Genomic DNA, 22152 nt, shown 5'->3' with positions numbered 1-22152 from the left:
ACACGCAGCTCAAGGGAGACTTCCTAAAGATAATATTATGATCATGATGGGTGATCTGAACGCCAAGATGGTCTTGGCGACGGTAACCATAATATAGAAGTTTATATATTTCTACAGATTCCACCACTTCATTATTGGTGGCACATGGTTTGTGTTGAAGGCAGAGCTTACCATAAAGGCAGTTGGGTATGTATGATCCAGCTGTCACTCGACGGCCGGTAGATACGCTACGTAACCATCTGAAAACATCAATGAGCATTGGTCCACCATCAAAAATGATCCTTCCTCAAGTACTACGTAGGTTATCGGCAACATCCCGCAGAGTTGTTCTAGGGTGTAGCCCACTCCGGAATCGTGGAAGCGGATTGACGGTCGGAAGGAGTTTGTGGTTCTATTGACCGCTGCGAGTGAAGGCAGGTGTGATGCGCTCGAACTCCGACACTCAGCGAAATCCCGGGAAGTTCAACTTAATGTGCGACGTGACAAAAGAGAATTTGCGCTGGTCAGGGAAGCGGAAGTTGTCGCAGAAAGCAATGATTTCAGAAGGGCGACTTCTCATCCATGATAACTAGCAACTAAAAAGTTGGAAAGAACATTTCACCACGATCTTTAACCCTATCACATCGGATGAGATTGCGCCTTTTGCGGATGGAATGGTTAGCTACTGTAACATGAGGATACGAGAACATGTTCCGCCAAGTACAGGAGAAATCATTTCGGCCATTAAGGCACTCATGTGGAATAAAGCCGCTGTGTTTGACGGTCTCTTTGCAGAGTTATTCATCGGTACACCTGCAATTAATGCAGATCGGCTGCTCCCACTCGCACGAAAATCTTGAGAATTCAAGACCTTCCCCACAGATTCGGACAAGGGGATGATAGTTAAGATTCCAAAGAAGGGCATCGGCTTTGTGTGTGACAATTGGAGCGGTACCTGTCTGTTTCCTGCACCGAACTGGCTATTGCCCGACGCATGAACAGCGCTAGATACGATTTGGCTGCCCTGTCTAAATCTGAAAATGCAATTATTTCAACACCAACTGTTCGATGTTAGTGTTCTTTCTGTGTTGCTATATGGGAGTAGCACATGCATAGTGAACCCCACTGTTACCTAAAAGCTCCAAGCCTTCGTGAACACCTGCCTGCGTCATATCACGGGAGTGCGTTGGCCTGACACTATTTCAAACGAAGAACTTGGTTGCCGCACAGGCTTGACACTCGTATGCAATGTGATCGGAAGGCGGAAGTGGCAGTGAATAGATCACACATTAAGGAGGGGCGGCAATTGCATCGTTGGCTACGTCATGCAGTGGAATCCACTCTCCAAAAATGGTCGACATTTGCGCTTGGCGCAAAACAGTACAGGAGTGCAGGCATCTAAGGAAATCGTGAAACGCAGTTTAGGTAACCACGAACGAGAGTTTATAGGTGTGGTTGACTTGATTTCTTTAGACAATGGCGTATCGTTCATCTTCCCCCTGTTTTTCCTCTCAATGTTGCTATTATGAGGAATAACCCTTCTTGTCAACTAACAGAACGTCTAGTTTGTTGTGTGGAATATGGTGATCAGTTAAAACTTTCCGGTTTCCCCAAGATATGGCAGCAGAGCTATCGAAAATTTTTAACGCCGAACCGTCTCAATAACATATCTTCCATCTTCGACGGCAGTCTGGAAAAAAACCTTCTAAGTCCCCTGCAATAATCTTTTACTTTCGCTACAGAAAACTACATTGTCTGGACGCCCCGACGAGATTCGTTCAGTGATCTTGTTTAGGAACGGTTTTTTTCGACAAGTTTGAATGCACTTCAAATAATAACGTCATTGAATTTTCTCCGTCCTTGTTTATAGATGCGAATAAGAACACTAGTAACATAATTATGCGAAGCACGACCTAGTAACACCTCAAACCGTAGGCGAATTCAAAATTCTTTAATTCCACCGATTTCTGCCATGGATTCAAGGCACATAATTGTTTATCATCTCTAATTGCCTCTTATTACTTAATGGTAAATTGCTTTGCATAAACCGTCAATTTATCATAGCCAACCCATGCACAGGGCAATACCCAAAATATTGAGCCTTTGCCAAAACATCGTCCCAGACACCCTCGCATTCCCCGGATACCAACAAATTATACAAACCATTTCCATAGAGTGCTAAACAACATCGACGTCTCCACAATGCAAGAAAACATTCGCAGAGCAATTTATAATATCAGAAGAGCCTCAAGTAGACTCCTACGTCCTTGCAGGGTATAACTCGTCCCACATTCTAACTGTACAACATAATTACATCCAATATCCATCCTACTCCGTTCATTCACATCGACGTACATAGATAATGTCATGCTGAGCATGGACCATCCGATCGGGGAGAAGCATCAGAAACACCAACTTTGGAAGACAATGCAATGATGCTACCGCGAAAGTGAACAATGCGAGCACAATAGCAGGCCGAAATGCTGGAGCTGGAGCTGGAGTGGTATTGTACAGCAACAAGACGCCATTCACTTCGCAGAAGCTACCTAGAAGCTTCCAACGTACTTGAAACGCTCCATCTGCTTCCATCGCTCCCCATAATTCTACCCATCCATCCGCCTATTCATCGCGCCAAGACGCAGAGATGAAGAAAAATCCGAAGTCGTTACGATTTATATTTATGTGAGGACAAAACATGGAGGAAAATGTATGTGGTCTGGACGGGCAACGAACAGCGAACAACTTAAGAGGAACCACTTTGGCGTTGAATGGTTAGTTCATGCCTCGAAACAGCGGCACAATGTGGAGTAGCGTCAGCCGCCTCAGCGAACGTCACGTCCCATTTGCATCATGCTTAGCTGTTCTGGTCGTGAATCAATCGAGTTTCCCAACTACTCAGCGACCCACCTCACTTCCTCCTATTATTTTCGAATCTGTTTTGAAACTGTTTTGCGGATTTCGTTACAATTTCGCGTAATTTGATTTGAAAGGTTAGCGTCTCTGCCTTGATCTATAAATGGCGAAATGTGGGAATAATGGTGAACCAAGTTTGTCGGAAAGTTTGCAGTTTATTTCATGTTGAGCCGTTTTTCTTGGCTTATTTTGTGAACTTTCTGAAATATCGAAATCGAACCGTCAGTGCTCCTTTCTCAGCGAAAACAACTTGTAAACATTTGGAGAACTTTTGGCAGACATTGGTCTAATCTTCCAAATGGGATGGGATTCTCATTCGCAAGTCCTTGTATCTTGTTTCTCTCCCGTTATCGATTGCGACGGAAAGTGATAAACTTTCTTTTTTGTCTCCAAATCAAACGAAACATTTGAAATTGTTAAACGATGGACATCGCTCGTAGTCCGAGCCGATATCATCATACATCAGATAATGTATCTTCATTTTGCAGGGAAAAAAAGCAACTGATTTAAAATAAAACAAGTCGGGAATCCGGTAGCGTTGAGTCCCGACTTGATGTCGAGAACAGGGGAATCTCAGGTTCTCCCTGCATACCAGCTCCGCGGGACTTGCAGCAAATTCTTCGCAGTTGGCTGTTCGGAGACCAACAATAACGAGTGGCAGGAACTGCAACCAAGAGATCGTCTTGGGTTATTAAAGCGGCCTTCAGCGTCCTGTGCCATCTCTCGAACATCCCATTGAACTACGGATAGTTTGCTCAATTCGGAGAAAAAGGAGGAGCCAAACTACGGTCCCTGCTCTGTGATTATAATTGCCGGCACACCAAAATCCATTCTCAACCGAGGGCCCGTGCCCAAAATTGTGCGGTAATATCTTTCAGAGCTCAGGCCACGGCGTGAACCTATCGATAATTGTGAGGCAATACCTGAAACCGTGCGGGTCTCGTAAAGGCCAATGCTGTCGAGGTGGATTGTGTGGAAACACTTGGTGGACCGAGGGAACACTCTTACCTCTTTTCCTACATGCTTTATAGTTTTGCACTTCTGGCATGCGACGCACTGTCTGGCCAGGAATTAATATCCTTGTTCATGGACGGCCAGAAATACTTTGCGGTGACTAAACGATTCGTTGTTCGAATGCCTGGGTGCGCCAGACGGTGAACGTCGTGAAATAATTTCCTTTGGAAATTGCCCGGAATATATGGCCTTGGTCCCTTGTCTGAGATCTCGTAGTGTTTACTGGATGTTGAGCCGAAGATAAGGAGTTCCCTAAATGTGTACTTGGAGTTGGTGCTGAAGGCTCTGAAGAAATACGCCGTGCTTCTGCGCCTCGAAAGTCGACGTTGATCGTCTTGATCTCCGCAAGGTTTCACACCACAGAGTGGATGAATGTTTGAAAGGTTTGTGCCGCGTTACACAATCCAAAAGTTATATTAGTGAACTCGAAGAGTCCGAAAAGTGTGTATATTACCTTTTTGGAATGTCCTCGGGAGCTACAGGGATCTGATGGTATGTCTTGACTAAGTCCAAGGCCGAGAAGATACGGCAGTTTGCGATAGAGTGGGCAAAATTATGGATGAGTAGGACAGGATATTGGTCTGAAATCGTCTGAGCATTTAGACGTCTGTAGTCGCCATTGAATTTAGGGATCATGTGTAGTGGCGAAGACCAACAACTGTCTGAAGGCCTGCAAATACCCTGCTTAAGAAGTTCTTCGAACTGTTTTCGTGCAACTGCGATGGTAGCGGACGCACCATAGAAAAAAATGGTTTTTCCGGATGACCTAAGGGAAGTTGTGAGGCCAATGAGGGACCTATTTGAATATCCACTAGCAATCCATACTGGCACAGGAAATCCGCGCCTAAGATGAGTTGCTGATGTCTGTGATTATGAAGCGCCAAGACAACGCTTGCCGAAGTCCTAAACTCAAGTCTACCTGCCTGTAACCATATGTGCGGATCGACGAAGAATTTGCTGTCGCGAGTCTTAACGATTGCAGTGTTAACTTATGATGCCAGGATACAGAAAGAAACGAAACACCAGCGCCTCTATAGAGCAGGTAGTTGTACCGGCTCAAGAGGTCGTAGATTGTGAGGGGAGGTGGTGCTGCGTTTCGGATATCAATCGCCAAACTCCCGGCAAGTCTAATTTATTTGGTGAGAAAATGCAAGGGCTGGTACATTTTTTAGCCTTTTCAGCGAACCTACGATAGTACTAGCATGCCGAAGGTCCTGACGTCCTACTAACCTAACCTACTGCCAGGATGGCCTGTGTGCTGTGCAGCCACAAATATTCTAGCAGCTCGGTGATGACTTCGTCACCATTCAACTGCTTCACTTCACTTACCCACAGGCGTTTTACGAACTACTCTTTTAATTGCCTATAAGAGCAGTTTTCAAGGACATCGGAGACAAGCTCACTACCTCCTCGTCTAGCCCGACCAGCGTGTAATTAAAACCAACGGCATCTGCTGTGACGCCCGCCAAAGTCAATTGGGCATCAAGTTGCAGGAACCATGCTACCGAACTCCTACGCCAAAACGGCGGCACCCGAACGGCTGCGGTAGTTACTGAAGACATCGTTAGCGGAAACGAACAACCCAACCCACATATGGCAGGAAATTTTAAGGTTAGGACTTTGAACGGCGTTATCTTAGCGCTTTATTATGGCGAACATCAGCATTCCCACCTTAGGTTCTCCCTGTGCCACTATATATTGCTAGTGGAACTACATGACAGGTCCCTCATTCACCCCCACTACTTCCCTTAGGTCATCAAGAAGAATCTCACCGTGCTTACCCAGCACTCTTTCTATCGAAAGGATCATCTACAATAGGCTTCTCCCTTTAATAAAATATAAGGATGGCCTAACGGAGCGACAAATTGATGAAGGAGGGTGTCAAAAAGGCGTTCAATTCAGCCAGCAGTGAGCGGATAAAAAGCTCAGTTTCGCGGTCTTAATATATAGATGCCTTTCAGAGCTCCTGGCCGGGGATCTTGTGACTAGCCAAGTATCATTGGAAGCCGGGGGGAGCACTCGAGAGGTAGTCATGACATCAAGCTATTTCCCAAGAGACGATATTCGAATCCCACTGGAGTTAGTCACCGGACTTCTCGGCTGCAATGCCAACACCCATCACGAACCCTTGGAACGTGAGTACCTGCTTGAATTTATTCTTTCCAACAAGTTAGAGATATATAACGTAGGGAACACTCCAACTACTAGTACTAGATATAACTCTAGGGAATACTCTGATGAACGGGCTGGTCGGGAATTCGAGGGTGTCGAATGAGCCCTCTACGTCTGATCACAGAATAATCAGATTCGACACTGAGGGCAACTCTGAATTAAAAAGAATAATAATGAATCCTAGAGGAACGGATTGGGATTCCCATGCGACGCACCTGAGCAGCAACATTGCTCACCTTCAAAGAGGCAGTAACATCAGAAGGAACTGGAACTAGAAACTACAACAAAGTCGTCATTGACGCATATGAGGCCAGCTTTCTGGATAAGACCACTAAGTCATCAAAGGGTGTACCCTGGTGGAATAAGAACCTAGCCAAAATGACAACAGAAGTACGAAAACTTTTCAGCTGGGCAAAAAAACCAGGGACTGACCGAAGTACAAAAGTGCACTGACTACATATATCAACGCGATCAGGGAAGCAAAATGAAACAGCTTAAGTGAATTCTGTAAGGGGATCGAACAAACCACAGAAGCAACCAGGCTATACAAAGTTATATCCAAAAACCGGGCAATATCTTCTGTCTGTCTGCAGGAGGAGGATGGGATATTTACTGGGAGTGAGGAGGGCAGAGCATACCTGCTTCTCAGAACTCATTTCCCGAAGTCCTACCTCAAGGCAGAAGGCGACAACATTCTGCCTGACAAGAAGAAGAACTGAGAACTAGCCAAAGAGGTATGCTCGGAAGCTGAGGTAAGACGAGCAGTGGAAACTTTTAAACCACTGAAATCACCTGGAGTAGATAGCATTTTCCCAGCACTGCTCCATACATATACCAAGACCATGGAGGATTCCGAAAGCGGATAAAAAAATCCTTTTCACTTGTCAAGGAAGTGTGGACATGGGATTTTTGGTATAATAAATCACAACACGAGAATTTAAATAAACGGACGCGAACTTATCGCTCTCGTTCCTCTCACTCGACTGACTTCACGGCAGGGTTGTACTTTCGGTGTCAGGGCTTGACAGCTCGGCCTCTCCTGACATTGAAATCGACCCGATTTCAGGTTCATCGTTTTCATCGGACTCCTCGTAGCAGTCAATCTCCGGACTCAAGTAACACCACGGCTTGAGCTTGTCACTCGTGTAGACAGAACTATAGCGTCGTCGACCTCGAATATCGGCAAGGTCCTCTATTACGTACCGGTCGTGTCGCAAAACCTTCGAAATTATATAGGGACCTTTATATTTTGGCTCCAACTTGTGCGATTCGCCTGTTGCGGTCGGAACGTTTTCCACAACCACAAGATCTCCTTCTTCGTACGTCGTAGGTGATTTGTGTTTCGCGTCGAATCTTAGCTTCCAACGTTTTTTTTCATTCATGATTCGTTCTGCAGCCTTCTGACGAATTTCGATTGATGTTAAGGTCGTCTCGGTATCGGTATCGTTGTTTAAGGCCTGGATCATTCGATTAGCAATTACATCTCGCAGTTCAAAATCGAAGACGATTCGATTCGGTGTAAATCCGGTTGTTGAATGTTTCTGGGAGTTTAAGGACCACTGGATCATGGGTAGTAAACTGTCCCATTCGTGTCGGTTTTCCGTTGAGCAGCGCAGATGGGAGAGTATAGTTTGATTAACTCTCTCTACCTGCCCATTTGCCCGAGGCGTACGGAATGGAACCTTGATGTGAAGAATATCGTTACGATCGCAGTATTGTTCGAATTCTTTTGCTGTAAAGGCGCTGCCTCGATCACTGATAATTCGCTTCGGTAGTCCAAAATAAGCAGAAACGTCAATCAGGAGTGCTATAATGGATTTAGCGTTGGTGGTTCGGACTGCTCGCAGAATCGTATATTTACTAAAGGGATCACTAATAGCAATAATGTGATAGTTTCCCTTTCGACTACGTGGAAACGGTCCCAGATGATCAATGTGTAGACATCGGAAAGGGATCGGCTCGATCTCTTCGAAGTACATTTTTCCCTCACGTTTTCCGGTTGGTATCTTGTTGAAACAACATTCAACACACGACGCTAAATACGACTTCACATAGCGACGCATCATTGGAAACCAAAAATAATCTCGAAATCTCGCCAGTGTTTTCTCGCAACCAGGGTGTCCAACATCATCGTGGTGACTGCGCACTACTCGCCAGCGCACAGGATTGGGTACGACAAATTTTAGGTCACTGCCCAAGCGTCGCATCAATCTCCCGTTTTTCAGTTTATAGTCAGTTTTAAGCTGTGATTCTTGTGTGGACTGTGTTTTTCCGGAAAGTACATCGATAATTCCCTTCAAAACTGGATCTTGACGTTGCATTGATGCTAACCAATCGTTTTCGTTTATCTCGACCACCATAATAAGATCGGCAACGGTATTGGGATGGGCAGATGGCTCGGCTGGCTTACGGCTTAATGCGTCTACGTGATGCATTCGGCTTCCGGAACGATGTGTGACTTCAAAATCATACTCCTGAAGTTTTACCCACCATCTGGCCACTCGATGATTTAATGGCGTCGTCGTTTTTGTACTCGATATCGCATTACAGTCTGTAATAACTCGAAACCTTTTCCCCAGCAAATAGAATCGAAAGCGTTCCAGTGATTCCACTATTGCTAACACCTCCAGTTCGTTGCTATGGTATTTCTGTTCTGCGTCTGAACACTGTCTGCTATAGTAAAATACGGCTCGCCATGTAAGTTGGTCTTCTGACTGCATGAGTATTCCGGCCAAACCAATCATGCTTGCGTCAGTGTGAACTTCGTGGAAGGACGTCGGTTTATATAGCGCCAACACTGGTTCTTCACTCAGATGCTTCTTCAGCAAATTAAAGGCGATTTCACACTCTTCGGTCCATTTGAATTCTCGAATTTGGTTTCTCAATAGAGACGTTAACGGCTTTGCTATTAGCGCATAATTTTGCACAAACTTTCGGAAGAAACCGGTAAGACCGAGAAAACTTCGAACTTCGGTAATTGAGGTCGGAGTCGGGAAATTCACAACGGCATTGATTTTACAAGTACCGGGCATGATACCATTTTCGGAGACGGTATGTCCTAAAAATTCTATTTTTCGAGCGAAGAATGTACACTTCGATGGTCGTAGGGTTAAGCCTTCGTTTTTCAGGACAGTCAATAATTCTCTCAGAAGATCCATTCCTTCAGCAATATCTCGGCAACCAATTATAACCTCGTCGATGTAGTTGATCACACGTTTCGATTTCATTTGTCTGACGATTCCGCTTATAACACTCTGAAACTCCATTGGAGCATTAACCAAACCGAACGGCATAACATTAAACTCATATTGGCCGTTATGAGTTATGAAAGCTGTATATCGCTTTGAGCTTTCAGTGAGTTCTATTTGATAGTAACCAGAAAATAGATCCAATGTTATGAAGTAGGTACTGTCAGCAATTTGAGACATGATCTCATCGACAGTTGGCATAGGATACGGGAGTTTTCTTGTTGCTTCATTAATCGCTCGATAGTCGACGCACAATCTGTCTTCACCATTCTGTTTTTTTACCAATACGATGGGTGAAGAGTAAGTCGAATTGCTGTGACGAATAATTTCATTATCTAGAAGCTCCTGTACGATACGGTCCACCACTTGACGTTTCGCTAACGGGATACGGTATGCGCGGCTTTGGATTGGTTTATCGTGTATCAGTTGAATATCCATCTGCTTCGTTTGGCACCTTCCCATTTCAGGTATTGTTTCGGCAAAGCACTGTCGAAATTCCGTAATCATTTCGTTAAACTGTCGTTTTTCGTTGCTTGACAATTCTGTTTCAGGTTTAATATTTAACGGCTTAATAGTTTCGAAACGGCATCCATCGGAATCGATAATCATTCGACGGTTTTTACTCAGTAATACGTCAGAACCTAGTAGTAGCGCGTTAGGAATTAGATTGTCATTCACAACGTAAATAACAGCGTTGACAACGCACTCGTCTATGGTAATCACCGCATTTATTTTTTTATCACAAACGAACGAACCATCCGCAAATCCCTTAAGAATGATGGGGTCACACGGTATTGAGTTTCTTGCAACTGATTCGCGCACTAGAGTTCTGTCACTGCCCGGGTCAATAAAGGCATCGACGACCATATCGTCTAATAGAATGTTTTTCGTGATGCGACCGGTTTCCCGAGACACTTGATCTGGCACTCCGTCCGATACCACTTGATTAATATTGCGACTCGCGGGCAAGACACTTTTACAAAATTCAGTTGTATGTCCTGTCTTTGAACACTTTGCACATCGTTCAAGTCGCTGCGGCTGAGGGCAATTCACCGAGATATGTCCCGGCTTAAAACAATTATAACAAACACGGTTCGCGTTTTTCACTGGGGTAGCTGTCAGTTTTTTAGTCGGTTCGAAATGTCCGTCATTTTCCGGTTTTCGTTGCGATGCCTCTGGCAATCTTTGACGATTCGCTAAAAATCGGTTTACCGCGTCTAACAATTCGTTCGTTGTTTGAAAATTTAATGGAGCGATGGCATTTTGAAGAGGGCCATGATTCAGCCCACGTCGGATATACTGGATGATAGCGGCATCCGATGTTTGTCCTTTTCTTCCCTCGGTAGAAAAAGTCGATGACTGGTTCTGTCGGTTTTCGTATATACGAACTCATACGAAAATGAATGTCGGCTTCGTTCTCCACATGGGGAAATTCGCTCTCTAATGCTTCGGCAAAATCTTTTAAGTTTTCGAATATTAATCCACAAGAGTCGAACCACAATTTCGCCGGGCCGTTGAGTTTCGTTTGTACTGCAAATACCACAGCGGCTTCGTTCCAGTTGTATGCTGTGGCTAGCTGTCGGACTCGTTGAATAAACGCTTTGGCGGTTAATGACGAAGTTTTTGTCGGTTCAAAATCAGGAAGAAGTTCAACGATATCTCTGATTGAATGAGAATGATTGAAATGATCGTCGGAGACGATTTTCTTAGGTATATCCGAGTTGTGCTTCTCCGATTTGCTATCAATTTTCTTTGAAAGGCTCTCGACTGTGGCTGCAAGCGAGCTCACGACATCTCGGAGCAATTTGAGCTCATTGCTTTCGTCTTCGATATCGAATTCGTCGGTGCCCGCGCCTTCAATAAGTCGTGTTACTAACTCGGCTTTTGTTCCTTTTGTCGATAAATCTCTCTCCCGTAGCAGTTCTCTCAATGTTCCTACTTTCAGAGATTCCGCTTTTATCAAAGGCATTCTGTTTAGAATGATGAACGGCACAATAAAAAAAAGGGTTTTTAAAACACAAGCGAACAAGGCGGCACTTCGTTTGTTTTTCCTGAGTACGACGAAGAGACACACGGCGGTTTCGCGATGGTTGTTTCGAAAGCTAAACGGATATACAACGGCTTAGCAATATCTGTCGTTTGCTAAGCAGCGGCGTCGACGTACGGTGGATTGTGACGATATTCGAATCGCCAAGTTTTTTTCGGTGAATAGAACGACAAACGGCAAAGATAGTCGGTGGCTGAGCGAATGTTATCGATGACTAAACTATGGCGGCGGCGGCGGTTGATCACGTCGAAAACGAAAATGTTACTTTTTTTTTTTTTTTTTTTCAATTTTACGATTACGATATTACGGCGATTGTGTATTTAACCAAAAGATCCCACTTCTGATCTGTCAAGGATGTGTGGACATGGGATTTTTGGTATAATAAATCACAACACGAGAATTTAAATAAACGGACGCGCTTTATTCGAACTTATCGCTCTCGTTCCTCTCACTCGACTGACTTCACGGCAGGGTTGTACTTTCGGTGTCAGGGCTTGACACACTCTAAATCTTTCAGACCAATTTGCCCCACATTGTTCGTACTCAAGAAGCCCATAGACAACTATGTATATTATAACTAACGTTCTAATCGGTAAGCCCCTACATCAGTGTCAACACGCTTACCGGGCAGGACTGACGGATATACTACGGGATGCCATAAGAACGAAAGAAATAACACGGTATGCGTTTTTGGCATCGATTGAGCATTCAATAACACATCGCGCACAGATACAAGATGCCCTGATCCGCAAGGAAGTGCAAAACACGCTGGCTTTCTCATGGGCAAAATGTAATAGAGAAGAGGGAAATAGAAGTACCGACAAGTACAAATCCTATTGTCATGAATACTACTCAGGGTTGTCTACAGGGCGGGGTACTATCACCGAATATGTGGAATATGGTAGTGGACGAACTCCTGGCCGAGCTAACAAACACTGGAATATAGGTCCAGGGTTACGCGAACGACATTGTTTTAATTTGTAGGGCCAAATATAAGGATACCCTATGTGATAAATTCTAACTGTATTAAGAGTTACTAGTGCCTGGTGAAGGAAGGCAGAGCTGCGTTTCAATCCAGCCAGAAGCACCACCATCACCATTCACTAGGGAACGTAAGCTTGATCACCTGAGAGCCACAAGGTTACATGGCATGGAGATGAAACGAGAAACAGAAGGCAAATATTTAGGAATTACGCTAGACCAAAAATTACTCTGAAAGACACATGTCGGAACGCTACGAGGACTCTGCTGACTTGCAGGTCCATAGTAGGGGAAAGAGAAGACACTATTTTGGATATACACTGTAATAGTAAGGCTTATGGGATGGTAATCTGGGAAGAAAGAACTGAACTCAACACACAAGCCAGGCAGTTACACAGCCTCCAAAGACTGGCTTGTGTGTGCACCAATGGGGCAGTGAGTCCTTGAGTGTTTTACGTAAGTACCTGTCGTGGAGGCTTAATCCTACGGTCTTCTTAAGACACGGATTGATTTTGTGACCACAATCAGAGCCCCGCTGAGGCAAGCAACAACGGTACCAGTCTATACCAAGTGCATGGCTTAGCATTCGTACTGGTGGATGCAAGACATACCTAAATCTCCACCGAACTAAGGAGTACGGCACCCGTGTTGAAACGCAACACCACGCCGAGGCCCGAAGGTCCCTTCTCGCTTGAGCATAACCACAACTCCCATGAAGCTCCCACCAGGGGGCCAACCGCAAACAACCGGAGTTCACCCGAAGTAAGAGAGTCTATCTCGGTTTCCATGATTCCAATATACCCCTGGTAAGGTTTCGTGACTAATTGCCACTTCAGATGAGTCCCCGTGCAGACTCGGGTCTGATCGCCCTGATTAGACCTTTGGAACATTCGCCTACTGCATCATGGCCGGCAAGCCAAAGTGAATACAGCGTCTCCCGGTGCCACCACTATGGAGGTTCTCCTCGGCCACTTGGTTTTGGTTCAGCCACCTCTGAGCACCGCACCAGTGGGGCAATAAGGATATGTCCAACGCCATCCCCGGAGGTTCTTCTGAGATTAATCCCTCTTCATCTGCACATACAGATGGAGGCAAGGAGGGTCATTTTCAGGATGGCCGGAAGTATCAATGAGGCGGGGAGCTGACTAAATCGAAGGTGGTATCCTAAATTATTGATACCAAGGGATAACGTGACAACGTTCTTCGATAAGAAGTTTGAAACACATTGGGGTAACAAGGCAAACTAGTTAAATGTGGCTGTGATATACGGCTTAGACCAGCAACTGATTACTTGGTACCCTGACGGATTCCTTACAGTAGAAGGAGCGGATGCCGGTTTCATTGTTCAAGGAAAATATACTTGGAGCCAGTGGGTAAGCACACTAGCATATTCCAGGCGGAAATATACGCAATAGGCAGATGTGCCTCCTTTAATTTCCGAAGGACCTAGGGGGCAGAACATTGCAATTCTCACTGACAGCCATGCGCCGATCAAGGCACTTACGTCCAACCAGGTGAACTCTAAACTGGTATGAGAATGTCTTGATAGATTGAATATGCTTGACTCGCACAATAAGGTTGGGATTCTCTGGGTTTCAGGCCATGCTGAGTGGTAAGAGAATGAGGCATCGGAGGAACTGGCCAAGAAGGGAGCAGGGACACTTTTACACGGGCTAGAACCCTTGTGTGGAATCGGAAACGAGTTTATGGCTATGACATCAAAAAATGAAGAGGAACAGCTGCGGGAGCTACATTGGCCGAGCCTACCAAGAATGGAGCAGTGCAGGGTGCTTATTGGGGATGCAAACCTAAGCGCACAAAGTACTGTTTCTCCAAGAAGAATTCCGAAACATAGTGGGAATTCTCACTGGTCATTGCCGACTAAATTATCGCCTAGGGAAGCTAGGGATATATACGGACACTGCCTGCAGGTTCTGTGTGGAGTATCTCGAAACCTCTATACATGCTCTGGGAGAGTGTCCGGCACTTGTGCTTTATGCACATGATGTTCTCCTAGTATCTAATAGCAAAAATGATCTCGAACAACTGTCCAAAAATGGAATGATGCAACACGGTTGAATCTAAACAAAACTGAATTTGTGACGACCGATCCCCATGAAAAAGGCACAATCACTGTCAGCGGCATTGATCTGCCCGGAACTGAGCGATTTAAATATGTCAGGTCAATGGAAAACTGCGTTATGAAATTGCTTTAAGCAATGACGTAACCTGGATGAAGTGGCGTTCCACAATTGATGTTCTTTGTGATCAACGTATCAACGAATGTCTCAAATCTAAAATTTAGCGCAATATCATCCGTCCTGTCGCCCTCTATAGTTTTGAGTGTTGACCGACTATAAAAGACAATGAACGGCGCTTTGTGGTAATGGAGACGAAGATGTTGCTTTGGACTAGTGACGTGGCACGTTTTGACCACATCCAAAATGAGGATATTCGCGATCATTATGGGATTGCACCGATCGTGGAAAAATTGCGAGAGAGACGTCTGCGGCGGTATGGTCATGCAAGGGGTCAAGCAGTGTACTGCAGGATAGACTGATGCGGAACATAGCTCCCTGAGGCCAACCTATCTTTGTCTAAGGATGAGTTGTCTCTCCTCTGGGACGGTGTGTGCCTTTTCAGGGGCCAAGCCTCTCGTCTACCAAGACCGTTAGTGAGTGGTGATAGCCACACCCTGTACGAGGTGACCCTACTATTAACAAAACGCTACGGATCTAGACTGGGGAGTCGAAAAACACCTCCCCCAATCCAGGGTGTCATGCGAACCGTGCCCATTGGATAGTTTGCAGTCGGGGGTAACTGACTGTATTCGAACGGAGCCTCACTGATACCTGGTCGCCTCAGTGAGTAAGTTAGATCTTACCGTGCTACGGGGGGCTATGGCACGGCGGACCTTTTAACCCCCATACTCGTGGGAATCAAATGAGTACTAAATTGGAAAAAAAAAACAAAAACCAAAAAAGCGGGGCCCCGTACCGCACCAAAACTGGTTAATCAGGTGGAGGCACGTCTCCGAATTACTGAAAGCCAGGTGACTACACCCAAGAAGGGAGAAGTTGGGACGTCAAGCAGTGGATCCAAGGTGAGCATTGGTATACTGCATGGACTACAGCCAACGAACACCACTGCTCAAAGAGCAGGGACCAGCAAAAGCACGTCTGAGATAAACATAACAGACGTCAGGAAGGAGACAGGTCTCAGTGGCGCCGGGGTTAAATGGTACCTGCGCTATCTGAAGGAAGGCCTGAAACCAGAAGAGGCCCTTAAGAAGGCTCAGGACAGACCTAAGCCATCTCTACCGGAGCCGAGAAAGCGGGGAGCAGCAGAGATCAGCCCGCATGAAGGGAATGCCCCCAAAAAACCCAGACCTGAACCCACGGGAGGAGAAAACCCGGGCAGGTCAGGAGTGAAGGCAGGACCCAGGAAGCCCGGCATTAGCTATGCTAGTGCGGTCAAGGGCATTCGGCTGGCCATACTGCCAAAAAGGTTTCCCGAGCAAATACTCACTCGGGAGGAACAGGAAACCATTGAAGAACTGGTCGTCAAGCAGATGATCAAGGGATGGACGTCGAAACTGGTGTTCACCGGGATACGCTTTCGACCAGGCCTTATACTGGTGGACTGCGCGACGGAAGGTACCGCAGAATGGGTTAGAACCATAATTCCTAGATTGCCAGGCTGGGAAGGGGTGGAACTGTCAACATGTGCTGGAGATGATATACCAGGAGCCCACATGGTGACAGTTTTTCTCCCAAAGGCCGCGGCAATAGTAACAGAAGACCTCATGAGACTCCTAATTGCTCAGAACGAAGATCTCCATACTCGACTATGGAGAGTCTTCAGAAGCAAGGTGGAGGGAAAGGGTAAACTCCTCACGATCGGGGTAGATGACCGATCCCTAGAGGCAATTAAACGTCGGAGTTGTCATATCAACTACCGATTTGGCAACATACCCGTGCATGTGCACAAGGAAAAGCCAAGGAAAGAAACCTCGGAGGAGGCATCGGGTGGAAAACTTACCGAGGTCCCTGAAGAAGTCGCGGAAGCCATAGAGGCGGAAAGAACGGGATCAACCAGGGAAATAGACCTGCTGCCCAGTGAAGAGCAGAAGCTGGACGACCTAGACCTAGGACTGCTAGGGCTCGGGGTGGACAGCGACGCGCAGGAAAGCGCCATGTCGGAGGAGGAGGGTGACACTCCGACAGTGGAGAAGAGCTCCAAACAATAATGGAGCCAATGGCCAGCACTAGGATAGCCCAGATAAACCTCCACCATGCGAGAGCTGCATCTGCAGTGATTGCAAGGGCAAATTCCAAGGAGAACATTGGAATAGTGCTGGCTCAGGAGCCCTGGGTGTACCGGGGGCAGATTCGCGGTCTGCAAGGAGGAGACATGCAGGTAATTTGGGACTCGTCTTGTGAAAAACCAAGAGCTTGCATAATTCTCAAACGTAATCTAAAATACATATGTCTTTCAGAGTTCTTAACCGGGGACCTTGTGGCTATCCAAGTCTCATTGGAAGCCGGGAGGAGCACTCGAAAGGTAGTGGTAGCATCGGGATACTTCCCAGGAGACGAGAGCCGGGCTCCACCGGAACAAGTCGCAAAGCTGACGGAGTATTGCGAGGAGAGGGCGTTACCACTTCTTCTCGGCTGCGATGCCAACGCCCACCACGTAGTGTGGGGAAGCAGTGACACTAATCGTAGAGGTGAGTACCTTCTCGAATTTATTCTTAGTAATAAGTTAGAAATATACAACGTAGGGAACACTCCAACATTTGTGACCAGCACCAGACAAGAGGTACTAGATATAACTCTAGGAAATACCCTAATGAACGGGATGGTCAGGAATTGGAGGGTGTCGGATGAACCCTCAATGTCTGATCACAGGATAATCAGATTCGACATTGAGGGTAACTCCGAAATAAAAAGAATAATAAGGAATCCCAAAAGAACGGATTGGGAATCCTACACAATGCACCTGAGCAACAACATTGCCCACCTTCAAGGGAGCGGTGACATCAGGAGCGAATTAGAATTAGAAACGGTGGTGGAAGACCTCAACACAATCGTCATTGACGCATATGAGGCCAGCTGTCCGGCCAAGACAGTCAAGTCATCAAGGGATGTACCATGGTGGAACAGAAACTTAGCCAGAATGAGAACGGAGGTACGAAAACTCTTTAACCGGGCAAAACGAACCGGGGACTGGCGGAGGTATAAAAATGCACTGACTGCGTATAGCAACGCCATCAGGGAAGCGAAACGGAACAGCTTTAGGGAATTCTGTGAAGGGATTGAACAGATCACAGAAGCAACTAGGCTGTACAAGGCTGTAGCCAAAGACGGGAGAATATCCTCTGTCTGCTTGAAAAAGGAAGATGGGACATTCACCGAGAATGAGGAGGACAGGGTACACCTGCTTCTCAGAACTCATTTCCCGGGGTCCTACCCCTCAGCGGCAGGCGACAATAATCTGCCTGACACCCCAACAACGAATAAAAGGGGAAGGAAAGAGAGCTGGAAACTAGCAAAAGAGGTATGCTCAGAAGCTAGGCTAAGATGGGCAGTGGGAACCTTTCAACCAATGAAATCTCCCGGAGCAGATGGCATTTTCCCTGCACTTATCCAGAGGGGCCTAGGAATTATCCTAGAGTCTCTTCTGAGGGTGGTAAGGGGGAGCATAGCACTGGGTTACATACCAAGGGCATGGAGACGGGCAAAAGTGGTCTTTATTCCGAAGGCGGGTAAAAAGGATCCTTTTCACCCTAAATCTTTCAGACCAATCTGCCTAACATCGTTCGTACTCAAAACGGTGGAGAAGGTCATAGACAACTATATTAGAACTAACGTTCTAAAGCGTAATCCCTTACATCACTGTCAACACGCTTACCGGGCAGGAAGGTCAACTGAAACTGCTCTGTATCAGCTGACAGAGGTACTACGGGACGCCATTGAAACAAAAGAGATTGCACTGTGCGCGTTTTTGGATATCGAAGGAGCATTCGACAACACATCGCACACAGAGATACAGGATGCCCTGAGCCGCAAAGGAGTGGAAAACACCCTGGCACTCTGGATGGGCAAAATGCTAGAAAGCAGACAAATAGAGGTACAAACAGGTACAAATTCTATTATCATGAACACCACTCAAGGCTGTCCACAGGGCGGAGTACTATCGCCGCTGATGTGGAGTATGGTAGTGGATGAACTCCTGGACGTGTTAACTAATACTGGAATACAAGTCCAGGGCTACGCGGACGACATTGTTCTAATCTGTAGGGGCAAATATGAAGATACCCTATGTGATACAATCCAAACTGGATTAAGGGTTACTAGTGCCTGGTGCAGGAAGGTGGGACTGCGGATCAACCCAACCAAAACCACCATAGTACCATTCACTAGGAGGCGTAAGCTGGATCACCTGAAAGCCATAACATTAGATGATATGGAGGTGAAACGAGAAACAGAGGTCAAATACTTGGGAATCACGCTAGACCAAAAATTACTCTGGAAGACACATGTCGGAAACACTTGTCGGAAAGCCACGAGGGCTCTGATGACTTGCAGATCCATAGCAGGAAAAAAATGGGGTTGTAGCCCGAAGATACTACTTTGGATATATACTGCAATAGTAAGACCAATGATTACCTATGGAGCGGTAATCTGGGCAGAAAGAACCCAACTCAGCACACAAGCCAGGGAATTACATAAGCTCCAAAGGCTGGCTTGCGTGTGTATCAGTGGGGCAATGAGGACATGCCCAACGGCATCCCTGGAGGTCCTTCTGGGATTAACCCCTCTCCATCTGCACATACAGATGCAGGCAAGGAGATCAATATTCAGGATGGCCGGTAGCATGAGTGAGGCGGGGAGCTGCCTAAATCGAAGGAAGATTGATATCCTTTCTAGGCGGTATCCCGAATTACTGATACCGAGGGACAACATGACAACGAGGTTTCACTTCGATAAGAAGTTTGAAACACGTTGGAGTACCAAGGCAAACTGGGAAAGCGTGGCTGTGACATACGGCTTAAACCAGCAACTGATTACTTGGTACACTGACGGATCCCTCACAGCAGAGGGAGCGGGTGCCGGTGTCATTGGTCCAAGGAAAATGTACTTTGAGCCAATGGGCAGGTACACTAGCATATTCCAGGCGGAAATTTACGCCATAGACAAATGTGCCTCCTTTAATCTGCAAAGGAACTACAGGGGGCAGAACATAGCTATTCTCACCGATAGCCAAGCAGCGATCAAGGCACTTAGGTCCAACCAGGTGAACTCTAAACTGGTATGGGAATGCCTTGAGAGACTGAATACACTCGGCGCGTCCAACAAGGTCTGGATACTTTGGGTTCCAGGCCATGCTGGGCTGGAAGGCAATGAGGCAGCGGATGAACTAGCCAAGAAGGGAGCAGGGATGCCTTTATACGGGCCAGAACCCTTCTGTGGAATCGGAAACGGTTTCATGGCTACGAATCTAAGAAACGAAGAAAAACGGTTGAGGGAACTATATTGGGCGGGCCTACCAGGGATGGAGCAGTCCAGGGTGCTTATTGGGGGATACGAACCCATGCGCACAAAGGATTGCTTAAACCTCACCAAAAAGAACCTCCGAATCATAGTGGGAATTCTCACTGGTCATTGTCGGCTGAACTACCACCTAGGGAAGCTAGGGATATCTACGGACACTGCCTGCAGGTTCTGTGAGGAGGAGGACGAAACCTCTATGCACGTCCTGGGACAGTGTCCAGCACTTGTGCAAAATAGGTCGATACATCTGGGAGAACACTTAATACCAGATGCAAAGTTGAAACTTCTGGAAGTGGGGAACATACTAAAGTTCCTAACGGTTACTGGCCTGCTTGAGATACTATGATCAACAGGTACACTATAACCAGTAAAAGGGGCACAATAGTTCTTCAAGGACGCGGTGCGACTTTCCCTTAACAAAAAAAATAATAATGGTCATGCAATTCGTGCTAACGAAAATTCACTTGGTTTGAACATCGTAGTCGATGGTAAACGACCAAAAGGCAGGCCGAAACAACGGTGACTGGATACGCTACATGGGGATTTAAAAGCCTCGAAATCGCACCCAGATCAGGCATTCGATAGAGCCAAATGGCGAAACCGATCACGACGAGCCGACCCCGCTTGTGAACCGGACAAAGGCTGAAGAAAAAGAAGAAGATGTAAAATTGAAAGACCCGGAACTAGTTTGGAAGGCTTACTTGACATACGATAGTTAATAGGTACCAGTAAAAGGAGCAATTTTCTCTTAACAGAATATTATAATAGTTTCCATTTAGAAAGATTCAATGAAATAAATATGTCATAAACAAAAAACATTGAATATCAGGATGGTTTATCGGAGCGCCAATTTGATGACTTTGGATGTCAAAAATGCTTCCAATTCGGACAGCCGTGAGCGGATGAAAAGCTCAGTCCCGAGCCATTTGACTAAGCTCCTTGAAAGTTACCTCTTGGAAAGGACACTTGTACGATACGGATGAGGGACCCAAACAGTACACCGTCACAGCAGGAGTACCACAGGAGTCAATGTTGAGTCCTCCACTGTGGAACATGATGCACAATGGGGTTCTTGTCCTTCCCGCGCCAAAGTATGAGAAAAGAAAATTGGACCAGAAAACGATACAGAATACCGAAAGGTGGCATAGCAGGAGTCGTTGGAAAAGTGGATTCCGCGACAACACGACGAGATTAAGTAACACATGACCCAATTCTTGTCAGGGCATGTTGTTTGCCAGAAGTATCTGCACCGAATCAGTTTGGAGCATGTATTGTTCTACTGTCCACGTTTTTGCTCAGAGAGAAGGAACCTGGATGACTCTCTGCAAATCAATATTACTTCGTAGGACATCGTCGGAGAAACTGCTGAAGTCGGAGGCAAACTGATGTACGGTGAACTCCGCAATCAAAGGGATTCAGGCGGAACTTGGAAAGCGGACATATACAGACAGACAGACATTGACTGGTTTTAATAAGGGTTTGTTTTATACAAAGCCTCAAAAATATGTTCCACTGGAAATCCTTCACCACATGGCCAACGCGCTTACTGCACAAGACAATGAGTACCTCTCAGAAACTTAAGTCCTTAGCAAGAAATAGTGTTCGAAAGGAGAATCCTTTGAAGAGTTTTTCGCTCTATAGGAGGATGGACGATTCTATATCATTCGAGCGATACCACACCGTCTGGTTGTGGTTAAAATCCGGCTAAATTGATTATGGTGGGCGAGTAACCTAATCCGTATGGGTGAGGATGATCCAGTCCGGAAAGACTAAAAGGACAATCAATATCTTTGGTGAAACAGAAGGCGTATTAGACCCTGATTCAGATAAAGCGATGGTCTAGGCCAAGATGCCGAACTAGTGACCTCAGCCCAAAAGCGGGATTTCAGGGTTTACTAACGCAGATCCAGAGCGGATACCGGTTGTTGGGCCATTGGTGGAATAACTTGCTCAGTAATGCTGAGATATTTTATACATGCATTCCATTCTATTCTGAAAAAGGTCTTAGAGACATCAATATAAATTATTTACATATTTCAGCTTGCAAATGCTCGAACTTGGCAGTAAAGAAGGTGCCTTCCAACAACCTCTTCTGCAAATCTTGTGTAATGGGACGAGATTCCATCAAGTTTACAAGGAAACATCTGTTCCGGCTGATGTCAATGGTAGAGTCCACCCTTTATTCTGTAACTCAGCTGAGAGCATTGCAACTGTGCCATCGGAGTTGGTTACAAACAGGCAA

General features: G+C 46.0%; 1 protein-coding gene across 1 annotated transcript in view; it reads right to left on the bottom strand.

Moving 5' to 3' along the window:
* The window catches only part of LOC119652878 (protein numb), a 252661-nt gene that overhangs the window by 229341 nt on the left and 1168 nt on the right, over positions 1-22152 (bottom strand). The gene's annotated exons all lie outside the window — the stretch shown is intronic.

Source organism: Hermetia illucens, chromosome 3 (genome assembly GCF_905115235.1).
Source record: "Hermetia illucens chromosome 3, iHerIll2.2.curated.20191125, whole genome shotgun sequence".
In the NCBI taxonomy this organism is placed as follows: domain Eukaryota; kingdom Metazoa; phylum Arthropoda; class Insecta; order Diptera; family Stratiomyidae; genus Hermetia; species Hermetia illucens.
The sequence above is the reverse complement of the archived record's forward strand: the minus strand, read 5'-3'. Positions and strand labels throughout refer to the sequence as shown.